This window comes from Mobula hypostoma, chromosome 2 (genome assembly GCF_963921235.1).
Source record: "Mobula hypostoma chromosome 2, sMobHyp1.1, whole genome shotgun sequence".
Lineage (NCBI taxonomy): Eukaryota > Metazoa > Chordata > Chondrichthyes > Myliobatiformes > Myliobatidae > Mobula > Mobula hypostoma.
The window spans coordinates 43,481,852-43,506,023 of NC_086098.1; the positions used below are offsets into that span (position 1 = coordinate 43,481,852).

Here is a 24,172-nt window from a genome sequence, read left to right on the forward strand (position 1 = left end):
TGTACTTTTGTTCATCTGTGTAATATTACCCTCAGAGTTTGTAATGGTTTCTCTAGATTCAATTGAGCTAATCAACAGCTGAAGAATGGAAACTACTCTGTGCAATCATTCAGACTGCTCCAGCATTCTATTAAATAAGGATTTTCAATTGTCAAGTAATCATGTGTCGATTGATGAAACCAATAATGAGAGCTTGCCTTGTGCTAATTTCTCTGAAGTGAATGATGTTGTGGTTTAACACATTTCTGTCTAATTAAAAGGATAAATTGCAGTTCACTTTTATTGCAATACAAAGTACAGGTTTTCACTAAAACAACTTCTAATAAGGTATTACTACAAACAAGAGAAAATCTGCAGATGCTGGAAATCCAAGCCACACACACAAAATGATGGAGGAACTCAGCAGGCCAGGCAGCATCTATGGAAAAGAGTACAGTTGGAGACGAGGTATCGGCTGCACTCTTTTCCATAATGCTCCGTGGCCTGAGTGCCTCCAGTATTTTGTGTGTTACTACAAAAATTATGTGTTTGCTCCATGAATATGTATATAGCTCAGAACAACTGTGCTATATATATTTTTTGTCACAGGAGCCAACCAGGCCACACTGTCCCAGACCAGATATGCTGCACAAACATGTTACTTATGGCCCCTTCCTACTGGTACTATTCGTGAAGGCTGAGCCATTTGGCCAGTTGGAGCAGGTTCCATTCAGTAACCAGGTTTTAGATGTTATTTTCTGATGTCCTTTGACAATAAAATACTTTTAAAACACTTTTTCTGAAAAAAAATTCTTATAATTAGAGACATTTTAGTTTGCAATGATTTAATCTAAATGATTAAAAGTAAATTTAATTGAAAAACAAATTGAACAATCAGAAACATTAATGCAAGATTAGTCTACCACACACTTTTACAGTAGGGTCATTGGTGATTCAAATTGCTGTTGCTACATTAGTCATCCTAATGAAAAGCTGAGTGCCTGTTGTGAGTGCATATGGTTCTGTGCAGCCCCAAGCAGTTGTATAATAACAGACTCTGACCCGCCCGATTTCAGGGATGCATACTGAAATAAACATCAGCTGCGGTTGGAAGATAATTAACTTGTTGAAGCATGCACTCTGGTCTGCTAAAACTTTGGTGTTCTAGTGCAAGGAGATGAGCGTAGCAATGAAGCTCAGTGCAGTCACTCCAAAGATTTTGTAGTGAAGAACCAACTCTAGTGTCCTTCAATCAGTGGATAGCCAGAGATTGGGTCCTGTATAAAAGCCTTGCAAATGCTTTTTTTCCCCCCAAATTGGGGTGTTTTTTTTTTTTTTCTTTTTTCATGTTATTTTTGCATCTTTTTTCTTATATTATATTTGTATTCTGTAAGATTTTGGGAGATTTAATATCTGTGTGTAAACTGAGTTTATTTATATATGCTAATTATTAACAATGTAATCCCAATAGCTCTGTATTAATATTCCATTATGTTCAATATTTTGATATTAATAAAGAGATCGGAAAAGAAATGCTTCATTCACATTTTGCTTTTAGGAACCATGAGTGGTATTGAAATATTCCAAGAGATTTGATGGCATAAGGAATACAGAGAAAGACGTGCCAATTGTAGATGAAAAAAGTAAAGTAGATAAATATATCATCTATTCTCACTGGACTTAATGGAGAGTCCATCGATGGAATGAACAGCAGGAGTTGCCAGTTCTGACCTCAAGAAATCTTGGGACTTCTGCATCTCTTCATATATCTGCTCCTGTGTCTTATGGTGTTAATATATGCCCAGGGTGTAAGCAGCATACCCTTTGGAACTATCATTTTCAGTTTGCAGGATTTGGCCCAGTGCATTACTCCTTAAGCTTTAAAAGAATAATAACACTTCACAATACTTCTAATTTTTGCTTTTACTTATTCACCACTATCCTTCCTATGCTATTCTACAATTCACTGCTCTATTAAAGAGCTATTTACTTCTTTCTTTTCAATGGCCATAGATTGAGAGAGAGAAATTAAAGTTTCATAAAAAACATCATTATCACAAAAGTTCTCTTTGCCACCAGTAGACGGTGACTTCAATTCTCCACCTGAATTCAGTTCTCTGTGGATTAAAACTCAATGGGAATTAAATCTGTTTCATTGACAGGTTTATAAGCAGTTAAGTCAATTAACACAGAGCTAAATTCCCTGGAGACATTAGAGCTCTGAAATTTGAATTTTCAATATTTCTGCTGCACTATTTCAAGGGAGAAATTAGGTGGTCAGAATTCAGTAGTATTTATAGTCAGAAATGAGAAATTGCTGAAATACTTCTCATCAACTTTTCCCATATAATTCTTCTCAACGTTTGAATAGTCTAAATATCTTCTTCAGTACTGTTAAATGACTTTGAGAGGAATTGCAGCATACACAATTGAAAAGGCAGGATGATGTAGGTGAGCCTGAGGGACTTATTTATACAATGGTAACAGATGGGATGCAGTTTGACTAATATAGTACTTAACTTTGGAGCTTCTTCAATATGCATGTAGAAACCACAGAAGTTCCAGATTGGTGTAGTCTTATGGGCATGGAGAATTGCTGGATACAGAGGGAAAGCAAAGTTGGGAACATAAAGAGTTACATGCTGAAATTGGTTTCTTACTAAAATACATTTTTTGTGTATATGAAATAGTGCAGATTTCCACAGGTGCTTGGGATGAACTGTGCTGTTTTATTAAGGTACATCCTGCATCATGTAGTCTATTTCACATATGTGAAAGCATCAACAGAGGAGTTACAGCATCCACTTGTTATAATGGTTGACTGCAAGTGCAGGAACTTATTTGCAATCAACAAAATGAGTTTAACTATCTTGTTACTATAAAGCATCTTCGTCATGAGAGGAATTAATATAGTCAACTACATCTGGGAATAACCTTATGACCCAAAGTTCTATAAATCCCTGTGGCGGTGGGCTAAAGAACTTGCTTCTGTGCTGCATCTCCCTGTGGCATGAAGAAAACAATTCTTTCAAACATGGGTTGCCTCCTGCACCACATCACAACCAGGAGGGTGTACCAGAGTAAGAAGTTCCAAATATATTCCTGTGAATACCTCCTTCTGTGATAACAGTTTCAGTGAAGGAGTTTCGAAATCACTCATGCATCCATTTCCTTCTCTAAAACATGCAGCAAACGGAGCAGAGAACACTACCATGTGAGAATCAGAACCAGGCTGACCATCACTGACATGTGTCATGAAAGTTTTAGTTTTGCCGCAGCAGTACAGAGCAAAACATAAACTATAAGGCTTCAAGGTTTCAAGAACAAAAAAAAGTGCAAATGAGAAATCTGATGGCAGAAGAGAAGAAACTGTTTCTAAAGCGTTGCCTGTGGTCTTCTGAATTCTCTATTTCCTCCACGATGGAAGTAATGAGAAAGGGGTATAGAACATAGAATAGTACAGCACAGTACAGGCCCTTCGGCCCACATTGTTGTGCCGACCCTCAAACCCTACCTCCCATATAAGCCCCCACCTTAGATTCCTCCATATACCTGTCCAGTAGTCTCTTAAACTTCACTAGTGTATCTGCCTCCACCACTGACTCAGGCAGTGCATTCCACGCACCAACCACTCTCTGAGTAAAAAAACCTTCCTCTAATATCCCCTTGAACTTCCTACCCCTTACCTTAAAGCCATGTCCTCTTGTATTGAGCAGTGGTGCCCTGGGGAAGAGGCGCTGGCTATCCACTCTATCTATTCCTCTTATTATCTTGTACACCTCTATCATGCCTCCTCTCATCCTCCTTCTCTCCAAAGAGTAAAGCCCTAGCTCCCTTACTCTCTGACCATAATGCATACTCTCTAAACCAGGCGGCATCCTGGTAAATCTCCTCTGTACCCTTTCCAATGCTTCCACATCCTTCCTATAGTGAGGTGACCAGAACTGGACACAGTACTCCAAGCGTGGCCTAACCAGAGTTTTATAGAGCTGTATCACTACATCGCGACTCTTATACTCTATCCCTCGACTTATGAAAGCTAACACCCCATAAGCTTTCTTAACTACCCTATCCACCTGTGAGGCAACTTTCAGGGATCTGTGGACATGTACCCTGAGATCCCTCTGCTCCTCCACACTACCAAGTATCCTGCCATTTACTTTGTACTCTGCCTTGGAGTTTGTCCTTCCAAAGTGTACCACCTCACACTTCTCCGGGTTGAACTCCATCTGCCACTTCTCAGCCCACTTCTGCATCCTATCAATGTCTCTCTGCAAACTTTGACAATCCTCTACACTATCTACAACACCACCAACCTTTGTGTCGTCTGCAAACTTGCCAACCCACCCTTCTAACCCCACATCCAGGTCGTTAATAAAAATCACGAAAAGTAGAGGTCCCGGAACAGATCCTTGTGGGACACCACGAGTCACAATCCTCCAATCTGAATGTACTCTCTCCAACACCACCCTCTGCCTTCTTCAGGCAAGCCAATTCTGAATCCACCTGGCCAAACTTCCCTGGATCCCATGCCTTCTAACTTTCTGAATAAGCCTACTGTGTGGAACCTTGTCAAATGCCTTACTAAAATCCATATAGATCACATCCACTGCACTACCCTCATCTATATGCCTGGTCACCTCCTCCAAGAACTCTATCAGGCTTGTTAGACACGATCTGCCCTTCACAAAGCCATGCTGACTGTCCCTGATCAGACCATGATTCTCTAAATGCCTATAGATCCTATCTCTAAGAATCTTTTCCAACAGCTTTCCTACCACAGACGTAAGGCTCACTGGTCTATAATTACCCGGACTATCCCTACTACCTTATTTGAACAAGGGAACAACATTCGCCTCCCTCCAATCCTCTGTTACCATTCCCGTGGACAACGAGGACATTAAGATCCTAGCCAGAGGCTCAGCAATCTCGTCTCTCGCCTCGTGGAGCAGCCTAGGGAATATTCCATCAGGCTCCAGGGACTTATCTGTCCTAATGTATTTTAACAACTCCAACACCTCCTCTCCCTTAATATCAACATGCTCCAGAACATCAACCTCACTTATATTGTCCTCACCATCACCAAGTTCCCTCTCATTGGTGAATACTGAAGAGAAGTATTCATTGAGGACCTCGCTCACTTCCACAGCCTCCTGGCACATCTTCCCACCTTTATCTCTAATTGGTCCTACCTTCACTCCTGTCATCCTTTTTTTCTTCACGTAGTTGAAGAATGCCTTGGGGTTTTCCTTTACCCTACTCGCCAAGGCCTTCTCATGCCCCCTTCTTGCTCTTCTCAGCCCCTTCTTAAGCTCCTTTCTTGCTTCCCTATATTCCTCAATAGACTCATCCGACCCTTGCTTCCTAAACCTCATGTATGCTGCCTTCTTCCATCTGACCAGATTTTCCACCTCACTTGTCACCCATGGTTCCTTCACCCTACCACTCTTTATCTTCCTCACCGGGACAAATTTATCCCTTACACCCTGCAAGAGATCTCTAAACATCGACCACATGTCCATAGAACATTTCCCTGCAAAAACATCATCCCAATTCACACCCGCAAGTTCTAGCCTTATAGCCTCATAATTTGCCTTTCCCCAATTAAAAGTTTTCCTGTCCTCTTTGATTCTATCCTTTTCCATGATAATTATAAAGGCCAGGGAGCAGTGGTCACTGTCTCCCAGATGCTCACCCACTGAGAGATCTGTGACCTGACCCGGTTCATTACCTAGTACTAGATCTAGTATGGCATTCCCCCGGTCGGCCTGTCCACATACTGTGACAGGAATCCATCCTGGACACACTTAACAAACTCTGCCCCATCTAAACCCTTGGAACTAATCAGGTGCCAATCAATATTAGGGAAGTTAAAGTCACCCATGATAACAACCCTGTTATTTTTGCACCTTTCCAAAATCTGCCTCCCAGTCTGCTCCTCTGTATCTCTGCTGCTACCAGGGGGCCTATAGAATACCCCCAGTAGAGTAACTGCTCCCTTCCTGTTCCTGACTTCCACCCATATTGACTCAAAAGAGGATCCTGCTACATTACCCACCCTTTCTGTAGCTGTAATCGTATCCCTGACCAGTAATGCCATCCCTCCTCCCCTTTTTCTGCCCTCTCTATCCCTTTTAAAGCACTGAAATCCAGGAATATTGAGAATCCATTCCTGCCCTGGTGCCAGCCAAGTCTCTGTAATGGCCACTACATCATAATTCCATGTATGTATCCAAGCTCTCAGTTCATCACCTTTGTTCCTGATGCTTCTTGCATTGAGGTACACACATTTCAGCCCTTCTACCTTACTGTCTTTACACTGTGTATTCTGCTTCTCTTTCCTCAAAGCCTCTCTATATGTTAGATCTGGCTTTACTCCATGCACTTCTTTCACTGCTTTATCGCTCTGGGTCCCATCCCCCTCGCAAATTAGTTTAAACCCTCCCGAACCATGCTAGCAAACCTACCTGCAAGGATATTGCTCCCCCTCGAGTTCAGGTGCAACCCATCCAATCTGTACAGGTCCCACCTTCCCCAGAAGAGATCCCAATGACCTAAAAATCTAAAACCCTGCTCCCTGCACCAACTCCTCAGCCACGCATTCAACTGCCATCTCCTCCAATTCTTACAATCTCTGTCACGTAGCACTGGCAGCAATCCTGAGAACGCCACACTTGAGGTCCTGTTCTTCAGCCTTCTGCCTAATTCCCGAAACTCACACTTCAGGACCTCATCCCTCTTCCTGCCTATGTCGTTGGTCCCAACATGTATCATGACTTCTGGTTGCTTTCCCTCTCGTACTAGGATGTCGTGCACCCGGTCAGAGACATCCCGGACCCTGGCACCCGGGAGGCAACAAACCATGCGGGTGTCCTTCTCACGTCCACAAAATCTCCTGTCTGCTCCCCTGACTATAGAGTCTCCAATGACGACAGCTCTCCTCTTCTCTGTCCCACCCTTCTGCACCACAGGGTCAGACTCAGTGCCGGAGGCCCTGCCACCGTGGCTCACACCTGGTCGGTCGTCCCTGCCAACAGTATCCAGGATGGTAAACTTATTATTCAGGGGAATGGCTACAGGGGTGCGCTGTACAACCTGTCTGCTCACCTTCGCTTTCCCCCCTCTGACTGTCACCCAACGACCTGCTTCCGACAGCCTAGGTGTGACTACCTCCCTGTAGCTGTCATCTATGACTGCCTCATTCTCCCTTATGAGTCAAAGGTCATCCAGCTGCTGCTCCAGATTCCTTACACGGTCTTCCAGATCGCCCAGCCACATGCACTTCTGGCAGATGTGGCTCTGCAGGAGAGGGGAGTTCCCCCAAGACTGCCACATCTCACATGAGTGGCACATCACCGTCTCAGGAGACATTGTAAAAACTAACTGCGAGCTAGCTTGTCCTCTGCCTCTTCTCGTTGAAGCCTCTCGAGTCAAAGCCTCAAGGCTCCACTCCTTCACTGGCCCACTCACTCACTGGCCGCTTCGCTTGTTGCAGATGATGTCACCTTCTTAATTGAATTTATTTAAATCTTACATCCATCCCACAAGGCGAGGGAGTAAAAACCTTTGCATTATGATTCCGTCACAATGTACAGGCATGTGAATTTATAAGTCTGATGGCTTGTAGAAAGAAGCTGTCCTGTAGCCTGTTGGTCCTGGCTTTAATGCTGCGATACAGTTTGGCAGACAGAAGCAGCTGAAACAGTTTATGGTTGGGGTGACTGGTATCTCAGATGATTTTCTGGGCCTTTTTTATGCATCTGCTGCTGTAAATGTCCTCAACGGAGGGAAGTGATCAAAGTTGGTGCAGTTCTCATACCAAATGATGATACAGTCAGTCAGGATGCTCTCAATGGTGCCCCTGTAGAAGGTCTTGAGGATTTGGGGGCTCATGTTGAGTTGGCTGAGGTGCAAGAGATGCTGTTGTGCTTTTTTTTGTTACAGTCCAGGTGAGATCTTTGGTGATTTGTATACCGAGGAGCTTGGAACTTCTCACCTTCTCAACTGTAGTCTCACTGATATTGATTGGAGTGAGCCTGTCTCCGTTCCTCCTGTAATCCACGACCAGTTCTTTTGTTTTTTGGACACTGAGGAAGAGGTTGTTATCTTGGCACCAGTGTGTCAGGGTGTTAACCTCTCCTCTGTAAACTGTCTTGTCACCACTAGAAATAAGGCCGATCAGTGTCATGTCATCTGTGAATTTTATCAGCAGATTGGAGCTGAGTGTGGCAGCACAGTTGTGGGTGTAAAGGAAGTAGAGGAGGAAACTCAGGACACAACCCTGGGGCGGCCCATGTTGAGGGTCAGATGTGAAGGAACCCATCCTTACCACCCGTCAGCAATGGGACAGGAAGCCCAGCTGCATAAGGCGGGGAACTTGAGGCACAAGCTCTTGAAGATGTCCTTGATGTTGGGGAGGTTTGTACTCATGTTGGAGCAAGCTGTGTCTTATCTTGATCTCGCACATTGGAGCCTCCATACCAGGTGGTGATGTAACCTGTTCGAATGCTCTCCAACATATATCTGTAGAAATCTGCAAGCTTTTGGTGACCTACCAAATCTCCTCAGATTCCTAACGAGGTATAGCTGCTACCATGCCTTTTTCATGATTACATCAATGTATTGGGCCCAGAATAGATCTTCGAGGAGCCCAATGCCAAGGAACTTGAAGTTACTCGCTCTTTCCACCATTGACCCTTCAATGAAGACTTCCCTTGCTGAAGTCCACGATCAATTCCTTGTTCTTGCTGATGTAGACTGCGGGATAGCTGTTGAGCATCACCCCACCAAACATGTCATTTTACCATCCTGTGTTATTAGCTCTGCTCACCGGGTGAAACCTTCAGTAAGACAGCTTTCTGAAAGTGTCATCAGCCGTGCTGTCAACTTCTTCCCTGCTCTCACTTCCACATGGTTCATCGCAGTCATCTTTCCACTTCCCCTCACCTGCCTGTCACCTCCACATGGCTTATCTCTCAGTCTTGTCTTCCCACTCTGGAGTTATCCTCCTGATCCTAACATGACTGAAATACAAACCTGGAAAATCCAGAATTAAAACATATAGCTATGGAATACCACAGGACTGGAATCTTATAAAAATAAATATAATTACAAGGATAGCATGGCCGTGCCTCTACTTCCTCAGGAGTCTGTGGAGATTTAGGGTGTCATCAAAAACATCAGCAAACTTCTATAGATGTGTGGTGGAAAGTGCACTGCCTGGCTGCATTACAGTCTGGTATGGGAACACCAATGCCTTTGAGCAGAAAATCCTACAAAAGGTAATGGATTCAGCCCAGTACATCGTGGGTAAAACCCTCCCAACCACTAAGCACAGCTACAGGAAATACTGTCATAGAAAAGCAGCATCCATCAAAGATCCTCACCACCTAGGCCATGCTCTTTTCTCGTTGCTGCCATTAGGTAGAAGGTGCAGGTGATTCAGGACTTGCACCACCAGGTTCAAGAACAGTTACCACCCCACAAATACCAGACTCATAAACAAAAGGTGCTAAACGACACTATTTCTACTTCTGGTGTTCCCACAACCAATGGTCTCACTTTAAAGACTCCTTATCTTGTTGTTTCATGCTCATTATTTATTGCCATTTATTCGTATTTGCATTTGCACAGTTCCTTGTCCATTGATCTTGTTTACAGTAACCGTTCTATAGGTTTGCTACGTAGACCCATAGGAAAAAGAATCTCAGGATTGTATGTGGTGACATTTACGTAGTCTGATAATAAATTATACTTTGAAATTTACATTGAACTGTTCTGTACTTTGGAAGGTTACAGAACCTCTCAGTGGAAAAGCCCTAAATGTTTTAAGGATGATTTCTAATTCATAAGGAGGTTGCACCAAAAGACATTCTGTAAGAATAACGAATCAAAATATATAGCTATTCAGGAATAGCTGAGGTCAATGCCGAGGATTGGGGCTCGAGGGTCAATTGGACATCAAGGTTCAAGGTCTGGAATGCTGAGTCTGCAGATCTTTGCGAGACCATTGGGGAATTCAAAGCCCAGTGTCTGTGAACCAGAGTCCATATCCACTGGAGCTGGAAGCTGGAGGTGGCCTGTGGTTAGAAGATGGTATGGATGCAAGGGTGGGTGGGTGTAAGGGAGGAACAGGTTTTGTTTTGCTATTGTTTTGTTACTTGTTGTGCTCTGTTTTGTTTTGTTCTGCTGAGCACTGTGGGCACGCTAAGTTGGTGCCGGAATGTGTGGCGATACTTGCAGGCACAAATGACACATTTCACAGTATGTTTCGATATACACATAATTAAATTTGAATCCTGAGTGAAGAAATGGAGTGGGACATGGGAATAACTATAGTGTAATTAGAGGAGAAGGTCTCTATCCACCCCCTCCCCCACCTGCCTTCATCCATCACCTTTCAGCTTGCAACACACACACACACACACACACACACACACACACACACACAAAATACTGGAGGAGATCTGCAGGTCAAGCAGTATCTATGGAAATGAATAAACAGTCGACATTTTGGGCCGAGACCCTTCATCACGATTGGAAAGGAAGGGGAAGACACCAGAATAAAAGGTCGGGGGTGGGGGGAAGTATGACTAGCTACAAAGTGATGAGTGAAGCTAGGTGGGTGGGAAGGCAATGGGCTAGAGAGAAGAGTGGAACATGGAGAAAAGAAGAGGAGGAGGAGCAGCACCAGGGTGAGCTGATAGGCAGATGAAGAGAAGAGTAAGAAGCCAGAGAAGGGAGTCGAAGAGGGAAGGAGGGGTAGTGATTACCAGAAGGTGAAATCGATGCTGATGCCAATGGAATATGATGTGTTGCTCCTCCACTCTGAGAGTAGCCTTGTTGTGGCAAAAGAGGCAGCCATGCACCGACATATCAGAACAGAATGGAGATAGACATTAAAATGGTTGGCCACTGGGAAATTCCACTTTTGGCAGATGAAGTGGAGGTGCTCAAAGTAGACCCTCAGTTTATGTCGGGGTTCACTAATGTAGAGGAGGCCACATAGGGAGCACTGGATAACATCAACAATTGATATCAACAGATTCACAAGTAAAGTGTTGCCTCACCTGGAAGGACTGTTTGGGGCCCTGAATGGAGGAGGTGTAGTATTTGCCAGGAGGGAGATTAGTGTGGATGGATGAATGGACAAGGGAATCTTGGAGGAAGCAATCTCTGTGGAAAGTGAAAATGGGTGGGGGAAGGGTTAAAGAAATACCTAAACAACATTTCACTTTTTCCTCTTCCCCCTTCCCCCTTCTTCTATTCTCCACTTTGACCTCTTACTTCTTTTCAACAACTGCTTGTCACCTCCCCCTGGTGCTCCTCCTCCTTCCTTTTTCCCCAAGGCTCATTCCCCTCTTCTATCAGATTGCTTCTTCTCCAGCCCTTTATTTTTCCGAGCCACCTGTCACCTTCTTGATAGTTCTCCTTCCCAACCCCCATCTTTTTATTCTGTTATCTTTCCCCTTCATTTCCAATCCTGAGGAAGGGTCTTGGCCCAGAGCAGCAACTCTTTATTCAATTCCATGGGTGCTGCCTGAGATGCAGATTTCCTCAAGCATTTTGTATGTGTTGCATTTCCAGCATCTGCAGATTCTCTTGTATTTATAATGTTACACATTATCTTTTGTCTTCATCTGTTCAGGAGGATGTTTATACTTCTTTAAAAATACAGAGCAAATAAAGAAATAAAGGTAAATTATTGAACAGTTCAACTTTCTTGAACTGTTCTTCAAAATGAAACTTAATCAGCTTGTATTAAGTTATGGATTACAAATAATGTTTTTGCATGACAGGAGCAGCTCTATTGTGATATGATGAGTGCAAATCAAATCATTTTTGGATACATTTTGGGTAATAAAGGGGATCAGTGAAGATTGCAAGGCACTAACTGACACAGTGGACAATTTACTGGATTTATTACAGGATTGCAAGTAACTAAATTGCTTTTAATATTAAAAAAAATGCCCAGATAAGTTTGCTCAGTTCTGCAAATAAGATAATCATAGAATTATTGATAGGCCTTCACTTGTCTGGACTTTCTAAAATGCTCAGTCATAGCTCTAGAAATTAATGCAAATTTAACCGAAACCTAAGAAAATTGAAAAATGGGAAATTATAAATGGGAGAGAATATTTTTGATTTAAATTAAATAGAATAATATTACCTATTTGAAGTTTGCTGTTTCTCACTCCCATTGTTAATAACATGGATGCCAAAACAAGTTAGAAATTTGTCAATATTGAGAGAAAGAAATGAAGAACAACAGATCTAGAGAAGGTTGGTAGTAAGGTGAATTACATTCTGTGCTTGGAAAGAAAAATGGCAAAATAAACTTAATACAGACAAATTAAAAATGCAAGTTGAACAAAGATAACATATGCTGAAGGGAATAGATTTAGAATAAGGGGAGTTAAGAGATCCCAGAATAACAATATCACAGTTATTTTCAACATGTTGTATGTTGAAGATGAGGAAAAAAACTCTGTGCTTAATGATAGCCATAGAACTAAATTAATTTGAGATTGTGTGGTTTAAATGCACTCTGTTACTGAAGATACATATTGAAACTGATAGATATGGTTGTGCTGGCATTTTGTGGTATTGACTAAATGTTTCACAGGCTTTTCAGTTCGACGAGTCACGTATAATAAAGGCCTAAACTAGAACAAAATGTTCAAATGGATGAAAGGCAGTATCATATCACATTAAATGCTTCAATAACTAATTTTTGAGTAAAGTAGAAAATGACTGCTTGAACACACAGTGCCCAAATTTTGCAGGAATAGTACATCCTTCAGTAGGCAACGTTAATTAACTTTTAACAAATTGATGAATCTGAGTCAATTAATGTCGAATCAAAAGAATGAGGTGAGAACTAGCACAGAACAGAAACTGAAAGAACAGAACAGAGGCAAGACAAGGGATAACAAATGAATTTTGTTGTGTTTTTTTAAAAATCTCTAAAAGCACATAATCGTGATGGAAAGAGATTTATCAGTTTAAAATCACTGCTTTCTATGTCAGATATTTGATCGATATTGCATTAACATTTATCTCACATTTCTAATAATGGTATCAGTGCTTCAATTTTCAGTGCAATTTCTTCTACAATTCAATGGCAAATCCAGCTAGTGTTTAAAGATGAAGGAGGCAAGGTCAAGAAGGCTAGAGTGCAAAACAAACAACAGAGAACTGTAAAGTGATTGTTCAGCTCTCTGCAATTTTTTTTCAAATCTTCTGAAACTACTTAGTTGTATTTTAGCAAACTTACAAACGTACTTTTGGTAATATACAAATTATTAAAGTACCAATAGGTAGGATACAAAATCCAACTTAAAATCAAATTTATTTAAACTCAATTTCTCATAATTATAGCATCAATCATAACAATTAGTATGCATCACCCACAGAGGAGATGAAAAATACAAAGAACTTCAAACATGTTTTCAATTATAAATTTAGAGAAGAATGTACTGATTATTTTCTATGAACTGGTTCGCAGTGGCAGCACTGAATAGAAAACAATCCCCTCCTCATTGACTCTCCCAAACAACACTGAATCACACAGATAGAATGGCACAACTAGTTTTTGAGAAGTACAGCACAGAAACAGGCTCTTTAGCCCATCTAGTCCATGCCAAAACCACTTAAACTGACTACTCCAATTGACTGTTGACTAGAGTGCAGATCTAACAAAGAGCTTTTAAAAACCCAGTCACTATAAAAGAGAGGTACCACCTAGTGGAGCATTCATCATGGGAGCAGTCATCGGAGTAGTCTGAGAGAGAGTAGTAATGCTTTGGCTTAACTGGGCTTCTGCGAGAACAGGTGGAGTCAAGTTAAATTCATTCCTCATTTAACCCTAGAGAGAATAGGAGGCATCACTACAGAACCAGTGTTCTGCTCTGGGTGTCAGATGTGGGACTTCCAGGATACTCGCAGCCTCCCCGATGGCCAGGTGCATCAGCATGCAGCTCCTAAGAGACCGTTTTAGGGAACTGGAGCTGCAGCTAGATGACCTTCGGCTTGTTAGGGAAAGTGAAGCAGTGATAGACAGGAGCTATAGGGAGGTAGTCACCCCAAAACTACAGGAGACAGGTGAATGGGTGTCTGTTAGGAGACGGAAGAGAGAACAACAGATAGAGGAGAGCATCCCTGTGGCTGTCCCCCTAAACAATAAGTACTCCATTTTGAGTACTGCTGGGGAGGGTGGATGTTACCAAGGGGGGAAGCAACAGCAGTTGTGCCTCTGGCACTCAGTCTGGCCTAGTGGTTCAGAAGGGTAGGGAACCGAAGAGGATGACAGCAGTAACAGGGGACTTTATAGTCAGGGGGACAGATAGGTGATTCGGTGGATGGGAAAAGGAAACACAGTTGGTAGTTTGCCTCCCTGGTGCCAGGGTCCGAGATGTTTCTGGACACGTCTACAATATCTTGAAAAGGGACGGTGAGCAGCTAGAGGTCGTGGTATATATTGGTACCAATGACATAGGCAGGAAAAGGAGGGAAGTCCTGAAAAAAAAAGGGAGTTGGGAAGGAAACTGATGAGCAAGTCCTCAAAGGTAGAAATCTCAGGATTGCTGTCTGTGCCACGTAACAGTGAGGATAGAAATAAAATGACGTGAAGATAAATGCGTGGCTGAAGAATTGGAGCGGGGAAGGGGATTCAGATTTCTGGATAATAGGGACATCAAAGGATAAATTTTGTATCAAAACGACAGGCGGGAAGGCATAGTCAGTGGTGTGGCTCTGTTGGCAAGAGATAAAATCATATCTTTAGAAAAAGGTGAAAGAGGGTCAGAGAATGCTGAATTATTGTGGGTGGAGTTAAGAAATTGAAAGGGTAAAAAAATACCATGATGGGAATGATATATAGGCCTCCAAGTAGCAGCCAAAATGTGGGGTTGAGATTGCAATAAATGTAAAATCAATAAAGTATGACTATAACTATGAGAAAGGGATCTGGAAAAGGCATGTAGTAAGACTATAAGACATAGGTCATCTGGTCCATCGAGTCTGCTCCACCATTCAATCATGGATGATCCTTTTTTTAAAAAAAACTCTTCCTCAACCCCAGTTCCCGGCCTTCTCCCCATAACCTTTGATGCCATGTCCAATCAAGAACCTATCAATCTCTACTTTCAATACACCCAATGACCTGTCTTCCACAGCTGCAACAAATTCCACAAATTCACCACCCTTTGGCTAAAGAAATTTCTCCACATCTCTGTTTTGAAAGGGTGCCCCTCTATCCTGAGGCTGTGCCCTCTTGTCCTAGACTCTCCCACCATGCTAAACATCCTTTCCACATCTACTCTGTCCAGGCCTTTCAACATTCGGAAGGTTTCAATGAGATCCCCCCTCATCCTTCTGAATTCCGGTGAGTACAAACCCAGAGCCATCAAATATTCCTCATAGGATAACCCTTTCATTCCTGGAATCATCCTTGTGAAACTCCTCTGGACGCTTTCCAATGCCAGCACATCTTTTCTAAGATGAGAGGCACAAAACTGTTCACAATACTCAAGGTGAGGCCTCACCAGTGCCTTATAAAGCCTCAGCATCACATCCTTGCTCTTGTATTCTCGACCTCTTGAAATGAATGCTAACATGGCATTTGCCTTCCTTACTATCGACTCGACCTGCAAAATAACCTTCAGAGTGTTCTGCACAAGGACTCTCAAGTCCCTCTGCATCTCAGACTTCTGGATTTTCTCCCCGTTTAGAAAATAGTCCACACATTTATTTCTACTATCTAAGTGCATGACCATTTTCCAACATTGTATTTCATTTGCCACTTCCTTGCCCATTCTCCTAATTGTCTAAATCCTTCTGCATCCTACCTGTTTCCTCAACACTACCTGCCCCTCCACTAATCTTCGTATCATCTGCAAACTTGGCAACAAAGCCATCTATTCCATCACCTAAATCATTTATATACAACATAAAGAGAAGTGGTCTCAACACCCTCCCCTTAAGAACACCACTAGTCACAGGCAGCCAACGAGAAAAGGATCCTTATATTCCCACTCACTGCCTCCTACCAATCAGCCAATGCTCTAACCGTGTTAGTAACTTTCCTGTAATACCACAGGCTTTTAACTTGGTAAGCAGCCTCATGTGTGGCACTTTGTCAAGGGTCTTCTGAAAGTCCAAATATACAACATCCACTGCATCCCCTTTGTCTGTGCTACTTATAATCTTCTCAAATAATTCCAACAGGTTCTTCAGGCAGGATTTTCCCTGAAGGAAATCATGCTATCTTTGTACCATCTTGCCCTGTGTCACCAAGTACTCCATCACCTCATTCTTAACAATTGACTCTAACATCTTTAGATGGGGCAGAGTTTGTTAAGTGTGTCCAGGATGGATTCCTGTCACAGTATGTTGACAGGCTGACTAGGGGGAATGCCATATAAGATCTAGTATTAGGTAATGAACTGGGTCAGATCACAGATCTCTCAGTGGGTGGGCATCTGGGGGTCAGTGACCACCACACCCTGGCCTTTAACATTATCATGGCAAAGGACAGAATCAAAGAGGACAGGAAAATTTTTAATTGGGGAAGGGCAAATTATGAGGCTATAAGGCTAGAACTTGCAGGTGTGAATTGGGATGATGTTTTTGCAGGGAAATGTACTATGGACATGTGAGTCAATGTTTAGGGATCTCTTGCAGGATGTTAGGGATAATTTTGTCCCGGTGAGGAAGATAAAGAATAGTAGGGTGAAGGAACCATGGGTGACAAGTGAGGTGGAAAATCTGGTCAGGTGGAAGAAGGCAGCATACATGAGGTTTAGGAAGCAAGGATCAGATGGGTCTATTGAGGAATATAGGGTAGCAAAAAAGGAGCTTAAGATGGGGCTGAGGAGAGTAAAAAGGGGGCATGAGAAGGCCTTGGCGAGTAGGGTAAAGGAAAACCCCAAGGCATTCTTCAATTATGTGAAGAACAAAAGGATGACAGGAGTGAAGGTAGGACCAATTAGAGATAAAGGTGGAAAGATGTGTGTGGAGGCTGTGGAAGTGAGCGAGGTCCTCAATGAATGCCTCTCTTCGGTATTCACCAATGAGAGGGAACTTGATGACGGTGAGGACAATATAAGTGAGGTTGATGTTCTGCAGCATGTTGATATTAAGGGAGAGGAGGTGTTGGAGTTATTAAAATACATTAGGATGGATAAGTCCCCGGGGCCTGACTGCATATTCCCCAGGCTTCTCCTTACAGGTGGGGGAAGAGATTGCTGAGCCTCTGGCTAGGATCTATATGTCCTCGTTGTCCACGGGAATGGTACCGGAGGATTGGAGGGAGGCGAATGTTGTCCCTTTGTTCAAAAAAGGTAGTAGGGATAGTCCGGGTAATTATAGACCAGTGAGGCTTACATCTGTGGTGGAAAAGCTGTTGGAAAAGATTCTTAGAAATAGGATCTATGGGCATTTCGAGAATCATGGTCTGATCAGGGACAGTCAGCATGGCTTTGTGAAGGGCAGATCATGTCTAACAAGCCTGACAAGAGTCTTTCGAGGACATGACCAGGAATATAGATGAGTGTAGTGCAGTGGATGTGATCTACATGGATCTTTAAAAAGTGATAGGCAAACACAAGGTCTTAAGTTAGATAATTCACGTCGACTCGATAGCCTACATCTCAGAGTTCTGAATAAGTTTGCTGAGGTGATAACGGATGCATTGGTCACGATTGTTCAAGAATCATTTGGTTCTGGCATGGTCCTGGAGGACTGGAAGATTGAAAATATCACTCTACTCTTTAAGGAGGGAGGAAGGCAAAAGAAAGGAAATTATAGGCCTGTTAGTCTAACCTTATTGGTTAGGAAAGCGTTGGTCTATTAGTAGGGATGAGGTTTCAGTGTATTTGGAAATTAACGATAAAATAAGTCAAGTTCAGCATTGTTTCTGTAAAGGAAAATTTTGCCTGACAAATCCGTTAAGAGTTCTTTGAGGATGTAACAAGTCGGGTGGACAAAGGAGTGGTAGTGGATGTCATTTACTTGGATTTTCAGAAAGCATTTGTTAAGGTGCCTCACGTGAGGCTGCTTAACAAGATAAAATCCTGTGGCATTACAGGAAAGATACTGGCATGGACAGTGGAATAGCTGACAGGCAGCAAGTGGGAATAAAAGGGGTCTTTTCTGGTTGGCTGCCGATGACAAATGGTTTTCCTCCAGGGTCACTATTGGGAATGTTACTTTTCACATTGTTTGTCAATGATTTTGATAATGGAATTGATGTCTTTGTGTCAAAGTTTGTAGATAACACGAAGATTGGTGGACAATACGAAGATAGGTGGAGGGGTAGGTAGTGTTGAGGAAGCAATGCTATTACAGCAAGACTTAGATAAAGTGGAAGAATAGGCAAAAGAGCGGCAGATGGAATATAGTGTCGGGAGATGTATGATGATGCATTTTAGTAAAAGAAACAATAGTGCAGACTATTATTTAAATGCGGCGAAGGTTCAAATAGAGGTGCACAGGGACTTAGTGCAAGACTCCCAGAAGGTTAATTTATAGGTTGAGTCTGCAGTAAAGAAGGCAAATGCAATGTTGGCATTAATTTCAGGGGGAATTTAATATAAAAGCAGTGAGATAATGCTGAACCTTTATAAGACACTCATCAGGCTGCACTTGGAGTATTGTCAATAGTTTTGGGCCCCATATCTCAGAAAGGGTGTGTTCTCATTGGAGAGAGTTCAGAGGAGTTTCACATGGATGATTCCAGGAATGAAGGGGTTAACCTACAAGGAGCATTTGGCAGCTTTGGGCCTGTTAGAAGAATGCATGGGGATCTCATTGAAACTTACCAAATGTTGAAAGGACTAGATAGAGTGGATCTGGAGAGGATGTTTCCTATGGTGAAGGTATCCAGAACTAGAGAATGCATCAAAATTGAGGAATAACCCTTCAGAATAGAGGTGAGGAGGAATTCCTATTGGCCGGAAAGTAGTAAATCTGTGCAATGCTTTGCCACAGACTGCAGTGGAGGCCAGTCAGTGAGTGTATTTAAGTTGATCGCTTCCTGATCGGTCAGAGCATCAAAGTTATACGGTTGAGTGGGATCTGTGATCAGCCATGATGCTATGGTGGAGCAGACTCATTGGGCTGAATGGCCTAATTCTGCTCCATAGCTTATGGTCTTATGGACCTGCATCAGGACCACAGCCCTCCTTACCCCTACTATCTCAATACCCAACCAAACTTCTCTTGGAACTCAAGCTCATATGCACCACTTGTGCTGGCAGCTTATTTCACACTCACATAACCCTCTGAGTGAAGAAATTTCCCCTCATGTTCCCCTTAAAATTTTCACCTTTCACCCTTAACCCATGATCTCACCCAACCTCAGTGGAAAAAGCCTGCATTAACCCTGTCTATTCTCCTCATGATTTTGTATCTCCTCTTCATCTTCTACATTCTAAGGAATAAAGTCCTACCTTATTCAATCTTTCCTTATAACTCAGGTCCCCCAGACCCAGCAACATCCTCGTAAATTTTCACTGTACTCTTTCAACCTTATTTATATCCTTCTGGTAGGTAGGTGATCAAAGCTGCACACAATACTTTATAGTCGCCAAACAATTGATACTAGAACGTACAATCATCTCAGCGATATTTGATTCTGCGCTTCCGGCTCTCTGGATTACAAATCGATAGTAAATATTAAAAATTTAAATTATAAATCATAAATAGAAAATAGAAAAATTGAAAGTAAGGTAGTGCAAAAAAACCGAGAGGCAGGTCCGGATATTCGGAGGGTACGGCCCAGATCCGGGTCAGGATCCATTCAGCAGTCTTATCACAGTTGGAAAGAAGCTGTTCCCAAATCTGGCTATATGAGTCTTCAAGCTCCTGAGCCTTCTCCCAAAGGGAAGAGGGACAAAAAGTGTGTTGGCTGGGTGGGTCGTGTCCTTGATTATCCTGGCAGCACTGCTCCGACAGCATGCAGTGTAAAGTGAGTCCAAGGACAGAAGATTGGTTTGTGTGATGTGCTGCGTCGTGTTCACGATCTTCTGCAGCTTCTTTCGGTCTTGGACAGGACAACTTCCATACCAGGTTGTGATGCACCCTAGAAGAATGCTTTCTACGGTGTATCTATTAAAATTAGTGAGGGTTTTAGGGAGCAGGCCAAATTTCTTTCGTTTTCTCAGGAAGTAAAGGCACTGGTGGGCCTTCTTGGCAGTGGACTCTGCTTGGTTGGACCAAGTCAGGTCATTTGTGATATTGACCCCGAGGAACTTAAAACTTTTGACCTGTTCCACTTGCGCACCACCGATGTAAATTGGGTCCTGCGGTCCGCTACTCCTTCTGAAGTCAACAACCAATTTCTTCGTCTTGCTGACATTGAGGGATAGGTTATTGTCTTTGCACCATGCCACCAGGTTCTTAATTTCCTCTCTGTACTCAAACTCATCATTACCCGAGATATGGCCAACAGTTGTTGTGTCATCAGTAAACTTATATATTGAGTTTGATGGAAACTTGGCTACACAATCATGGGTGTACAGTGAGTACAGCAGGGGGCTGAGTACACAGCCTTGTGGGGCACCGGTGCTCAGAGTGATTGTAGAGGAGAGCTTGTCCCCTATTTTTACAGCCTGGGTCCTCTCTGTGAGGAAGTTGAAGATTCAGCTGCATATCCGAGTGCTAAGGCCCAGGTTCTGGAGCTTAGGAATCAGTTTATTTGGAATGATGGTATTAGAGGCAGAGCTGTAGTCAATGAAAAGGAGCCTTACGTATGCGTCTTTATTCTTCGGGTGTTCTAAGGAGGAATGTAGGGCCAGAGGGATGGCATCTGCTGTTGACCTGTTGCTCTGGTAGGCGAACTGCAATGCGTCAAGGTTGACCAGTAGGCTGTGGTTGATGTGTGCCATAACCAATCGCTTGAAGCACTTCATGGCAATTGATGTCAGAGCCACAGGTCGATAGTCATTCAGGCATGCCACCTTGCTCTTCTTCGGCACTGGGATTATCGTTGCCTTCTTAAAACACGAGGGGATCTTAGACTGAAGCAAGGAGCAGTTGAAGATGTAAGCAAGCTAGCTGGAGTGTTTGCTGACACAGGCCCGGAGAACCCTTCCCAGGACGCCATCTGGGCCTGTCACCTTTCTTGGATTTATCTTCAGGAAGGCCCTTCTAATGTCCTCCTCCAAATTAAGCCTCACCAATGTCTTATATACAGTAACTTCAATATAACATCCCATCTTCTGTACTTACTACATTGTTTTATGAAGGCCAATGTGCCATTAGCTTTCATTATGACCCTATCTACCTGTGACGCCTCTTTTAATGAGTTATGGACTGAGGAGTGCGGTAGAACAATGGGATCTGGGAAAGGAAATGTAAAGGGACTGACCATTGCTCTTAGTCAATATGTAAGCGCAATAATCTTTGGAGGTGGGGTGAATAAAATATGATCAGATTGATGGTTGTGTGAGTACAATGGGCAAAAGAATCCATTTCTGTCTCTAAGAAAATATTCAGTAAAAGGTACACTTAAATATTTTACAAGAGTCCAGAAATTCCAGAACATCAACCCAACAGTATAACCTAAAGTATTTAACCTTAATTCACAATTGAAAATATTACATGGCAGTAAATGCTTATAGTCATTTGCAGGTTACATAATACATACTTAATTAGCTGATGTACTAAGGAATTTACATATTCATTTTATCATACAATAGAAAACCAAAACAGCTGTTGACTACAGTAATGGGGAACTGGATACAAAGATATAAAATGCTTCCATAGTATTATTTTTTTCAGGCTATTGAATACTGCAGTGAATCCATGAAGAGCATAAACAAGCATGTTAAAGCACATACCCTGGGATGGTTTACTGCCTTGAAGGAGCTTTGCAAATTCAACCGCTCAGTGTTGTGGAACGTGACAAGAGGTTTTCTGGCAGAAGATATGAATTCCTCAGGCCCATCTCTGGATACATGCTCTGCCATGTTTTAATTTCAGAGCATCATGATCACACTCTGAGCATTCTTTATTTCACGCAGAATTTTAACTCAAGTAATTTGCTGATGGAGTTCACATTTGTTTCCACAAAAGTGCATTTTGCAGCTTTCCTTGGTTATAAATCAGCAGCACCTAATGTGTTACCATATGTGTACATTATAGAGTACTTCAGTTCCCAGTGTGCAATGCAGGTGGGTCACCTGGAAAGTTGAGGTGATGATGAATGGGGCACACACACGTTCTTGACGGGCTAAAGCGTGGCGCTAGGAGTGATGACTACCTCCTGTTAACATTGAAAACCCACGCAAGCTTGTCTTTTATTAAGAATAAACATAACATGGTGTCAGAAGTGGGATTGGATAACATGGTGTCAGAAGTCAGCATAAGGTCTAAGTAAATACCCCCAACCTCTCAGAAAGAGATGCTAGGTTTGGACAGAGAGTGGCTGCTGCTCAGAGAGCACATTGTGTTTTGAAGCTGCCGAATTTCATTGGATTCACCGAGAATACCAGGTAAGAGAAGCTCGAAAAATTCTGTAGTGGATAACTTAAGTCCTCCAGCAGCTCTACAATTTACTGGCAATCTAGCTGATAATTGGAAATACTTCAAGCAGTGATTCAATATACATTTAGCAGTGAGCAGAGCTGATGGGGCAGAGGAAAAATTTAAAGCGCCTATCTTTCTACACGTAATTGGCAAAGATGCTTTGAACAGCTATAATATCTTTCAAATTGATGAAATAGACTTTACATTGGACATTCGTGTTGACAAAACTTGAGGAGTATTTGAGGGCAGAAACAGTACATGCTGTGAAAACAGAGGGGCAGAGCACAAGGCGCGTCACAATGCAACCCCAAACCAAAGAGATAGGCTCAATCTGTAAATGCAGCAAATGTGGAGGTAGAGAGATGCCGAAGAGGTGTCCTGCTCATGGGAAGTCCTGCAATAATTGTGGGAAGAGGAATCATTTTGCAAAGCTCTGCAAAGCTAACAGCTACCAAGATGAAGGTGCACACTGCTGATGAGGAAATTGAGGAAGTCTTTGCAGATTCTCTACAGACTGCTGGTGCTAGTAAAACAGAATGGATTGTTCCAGTGACTGTGAACGAGGCAGTAATTCCATTCAAACTTGACAGCAGAGCACAGGTAAGTCTATTATTCCTGCATGATTACAAGACTGTCAAAGAGCAAGATCTACTCAGTGAATTTAAAAGTGACTGGCTGTACTGGAGAGAACATTCCAGTAAAAGGAGGCTACATAGTGACTGTCAAGCACAAGGAGTAGCACCTAAAGGCACAGCTACTGATTGTAGATAAGAGTACAGCTAATATTAGGTCTGACTGCATGCAAAAGGCTTAATCTGGTGGAAAGTCTTACTTGAATTCTTTGAAAATTTTACCCAACTATCTAGATTGTAAGCCACCCAAGTGTTTTCTCCACCATCAGTGGATGACTAGATGGAATGGAATCCTAATTTTGATGCAAAATTAAAATCCTCTCATCCTCTCCAACCCTTGAGGCTGATCATTGTAGGAAAGATTTGGCAAAATTCAAAATTATAACAATATAAATTGTACCTTTAATTCTGGACGCTTGAGTTTGCACTGTTACTATGGTATCCACTAATTGTTCTAAGATCCTTCAATTGTTCATGGATAAAGAGAGAATTTGGAGGTGGGCTTTTTAACATCAGTTAGCGTGCTACATAATTGGTACTGCTGTCTGAAGGCACTGAAATTGTTTGTTCACTTGTGATTTGACATCTAGCTCCTTATTAAATCAGACAACTAACAAATCTGCCCCTAGTATGCATATCTGGAAGTTCTTAATCCACTACATCATGTCAATCTGTAATATGATATAAAGAGTGGCAACTTGAAAACTTTTTAATTCCACAGCATGAAGACTTTGTAAAAATTCACAAACAACTTCAGTGGTAGCTAATGTAGCTCACCTAGGGTTTAACTACATCTGGGTTTGGATATTGCACAAAAAATAATAAATCTCCTCCAGTGCTTCCGACATTCATAACATAGGTTCTGAATAAAATCCTGAAGAAGGGTCTTGGCCTGAAAAATCAACTGTTTATTCTTTTCCATAGATGCTGCCTGACCTGCTGAGTTCCTTCAGCATTTTGTACCTGTTGCTTTGGTTTTCCAGCATCTGCAGAATTTCTTGTGTTTATGATAGTTTTTGAATGCCTGACGT

The 24,172-nt window shown here is 42.4% G+C and overlaps 1 protein-coding gene across 1 annotated transcript in view; it reads right to left on the reverse strand.

The window, feature by feature from the left end:
- Window positions 1-24,172, reverse strand: part of otofa (otoferlin a) — a 379,390-nt gene that overhangs the window by 291,673 nt on the left and 63,545 nt on the right. The gene's annotated exons all lie outside the window — the stretch shown is intronic.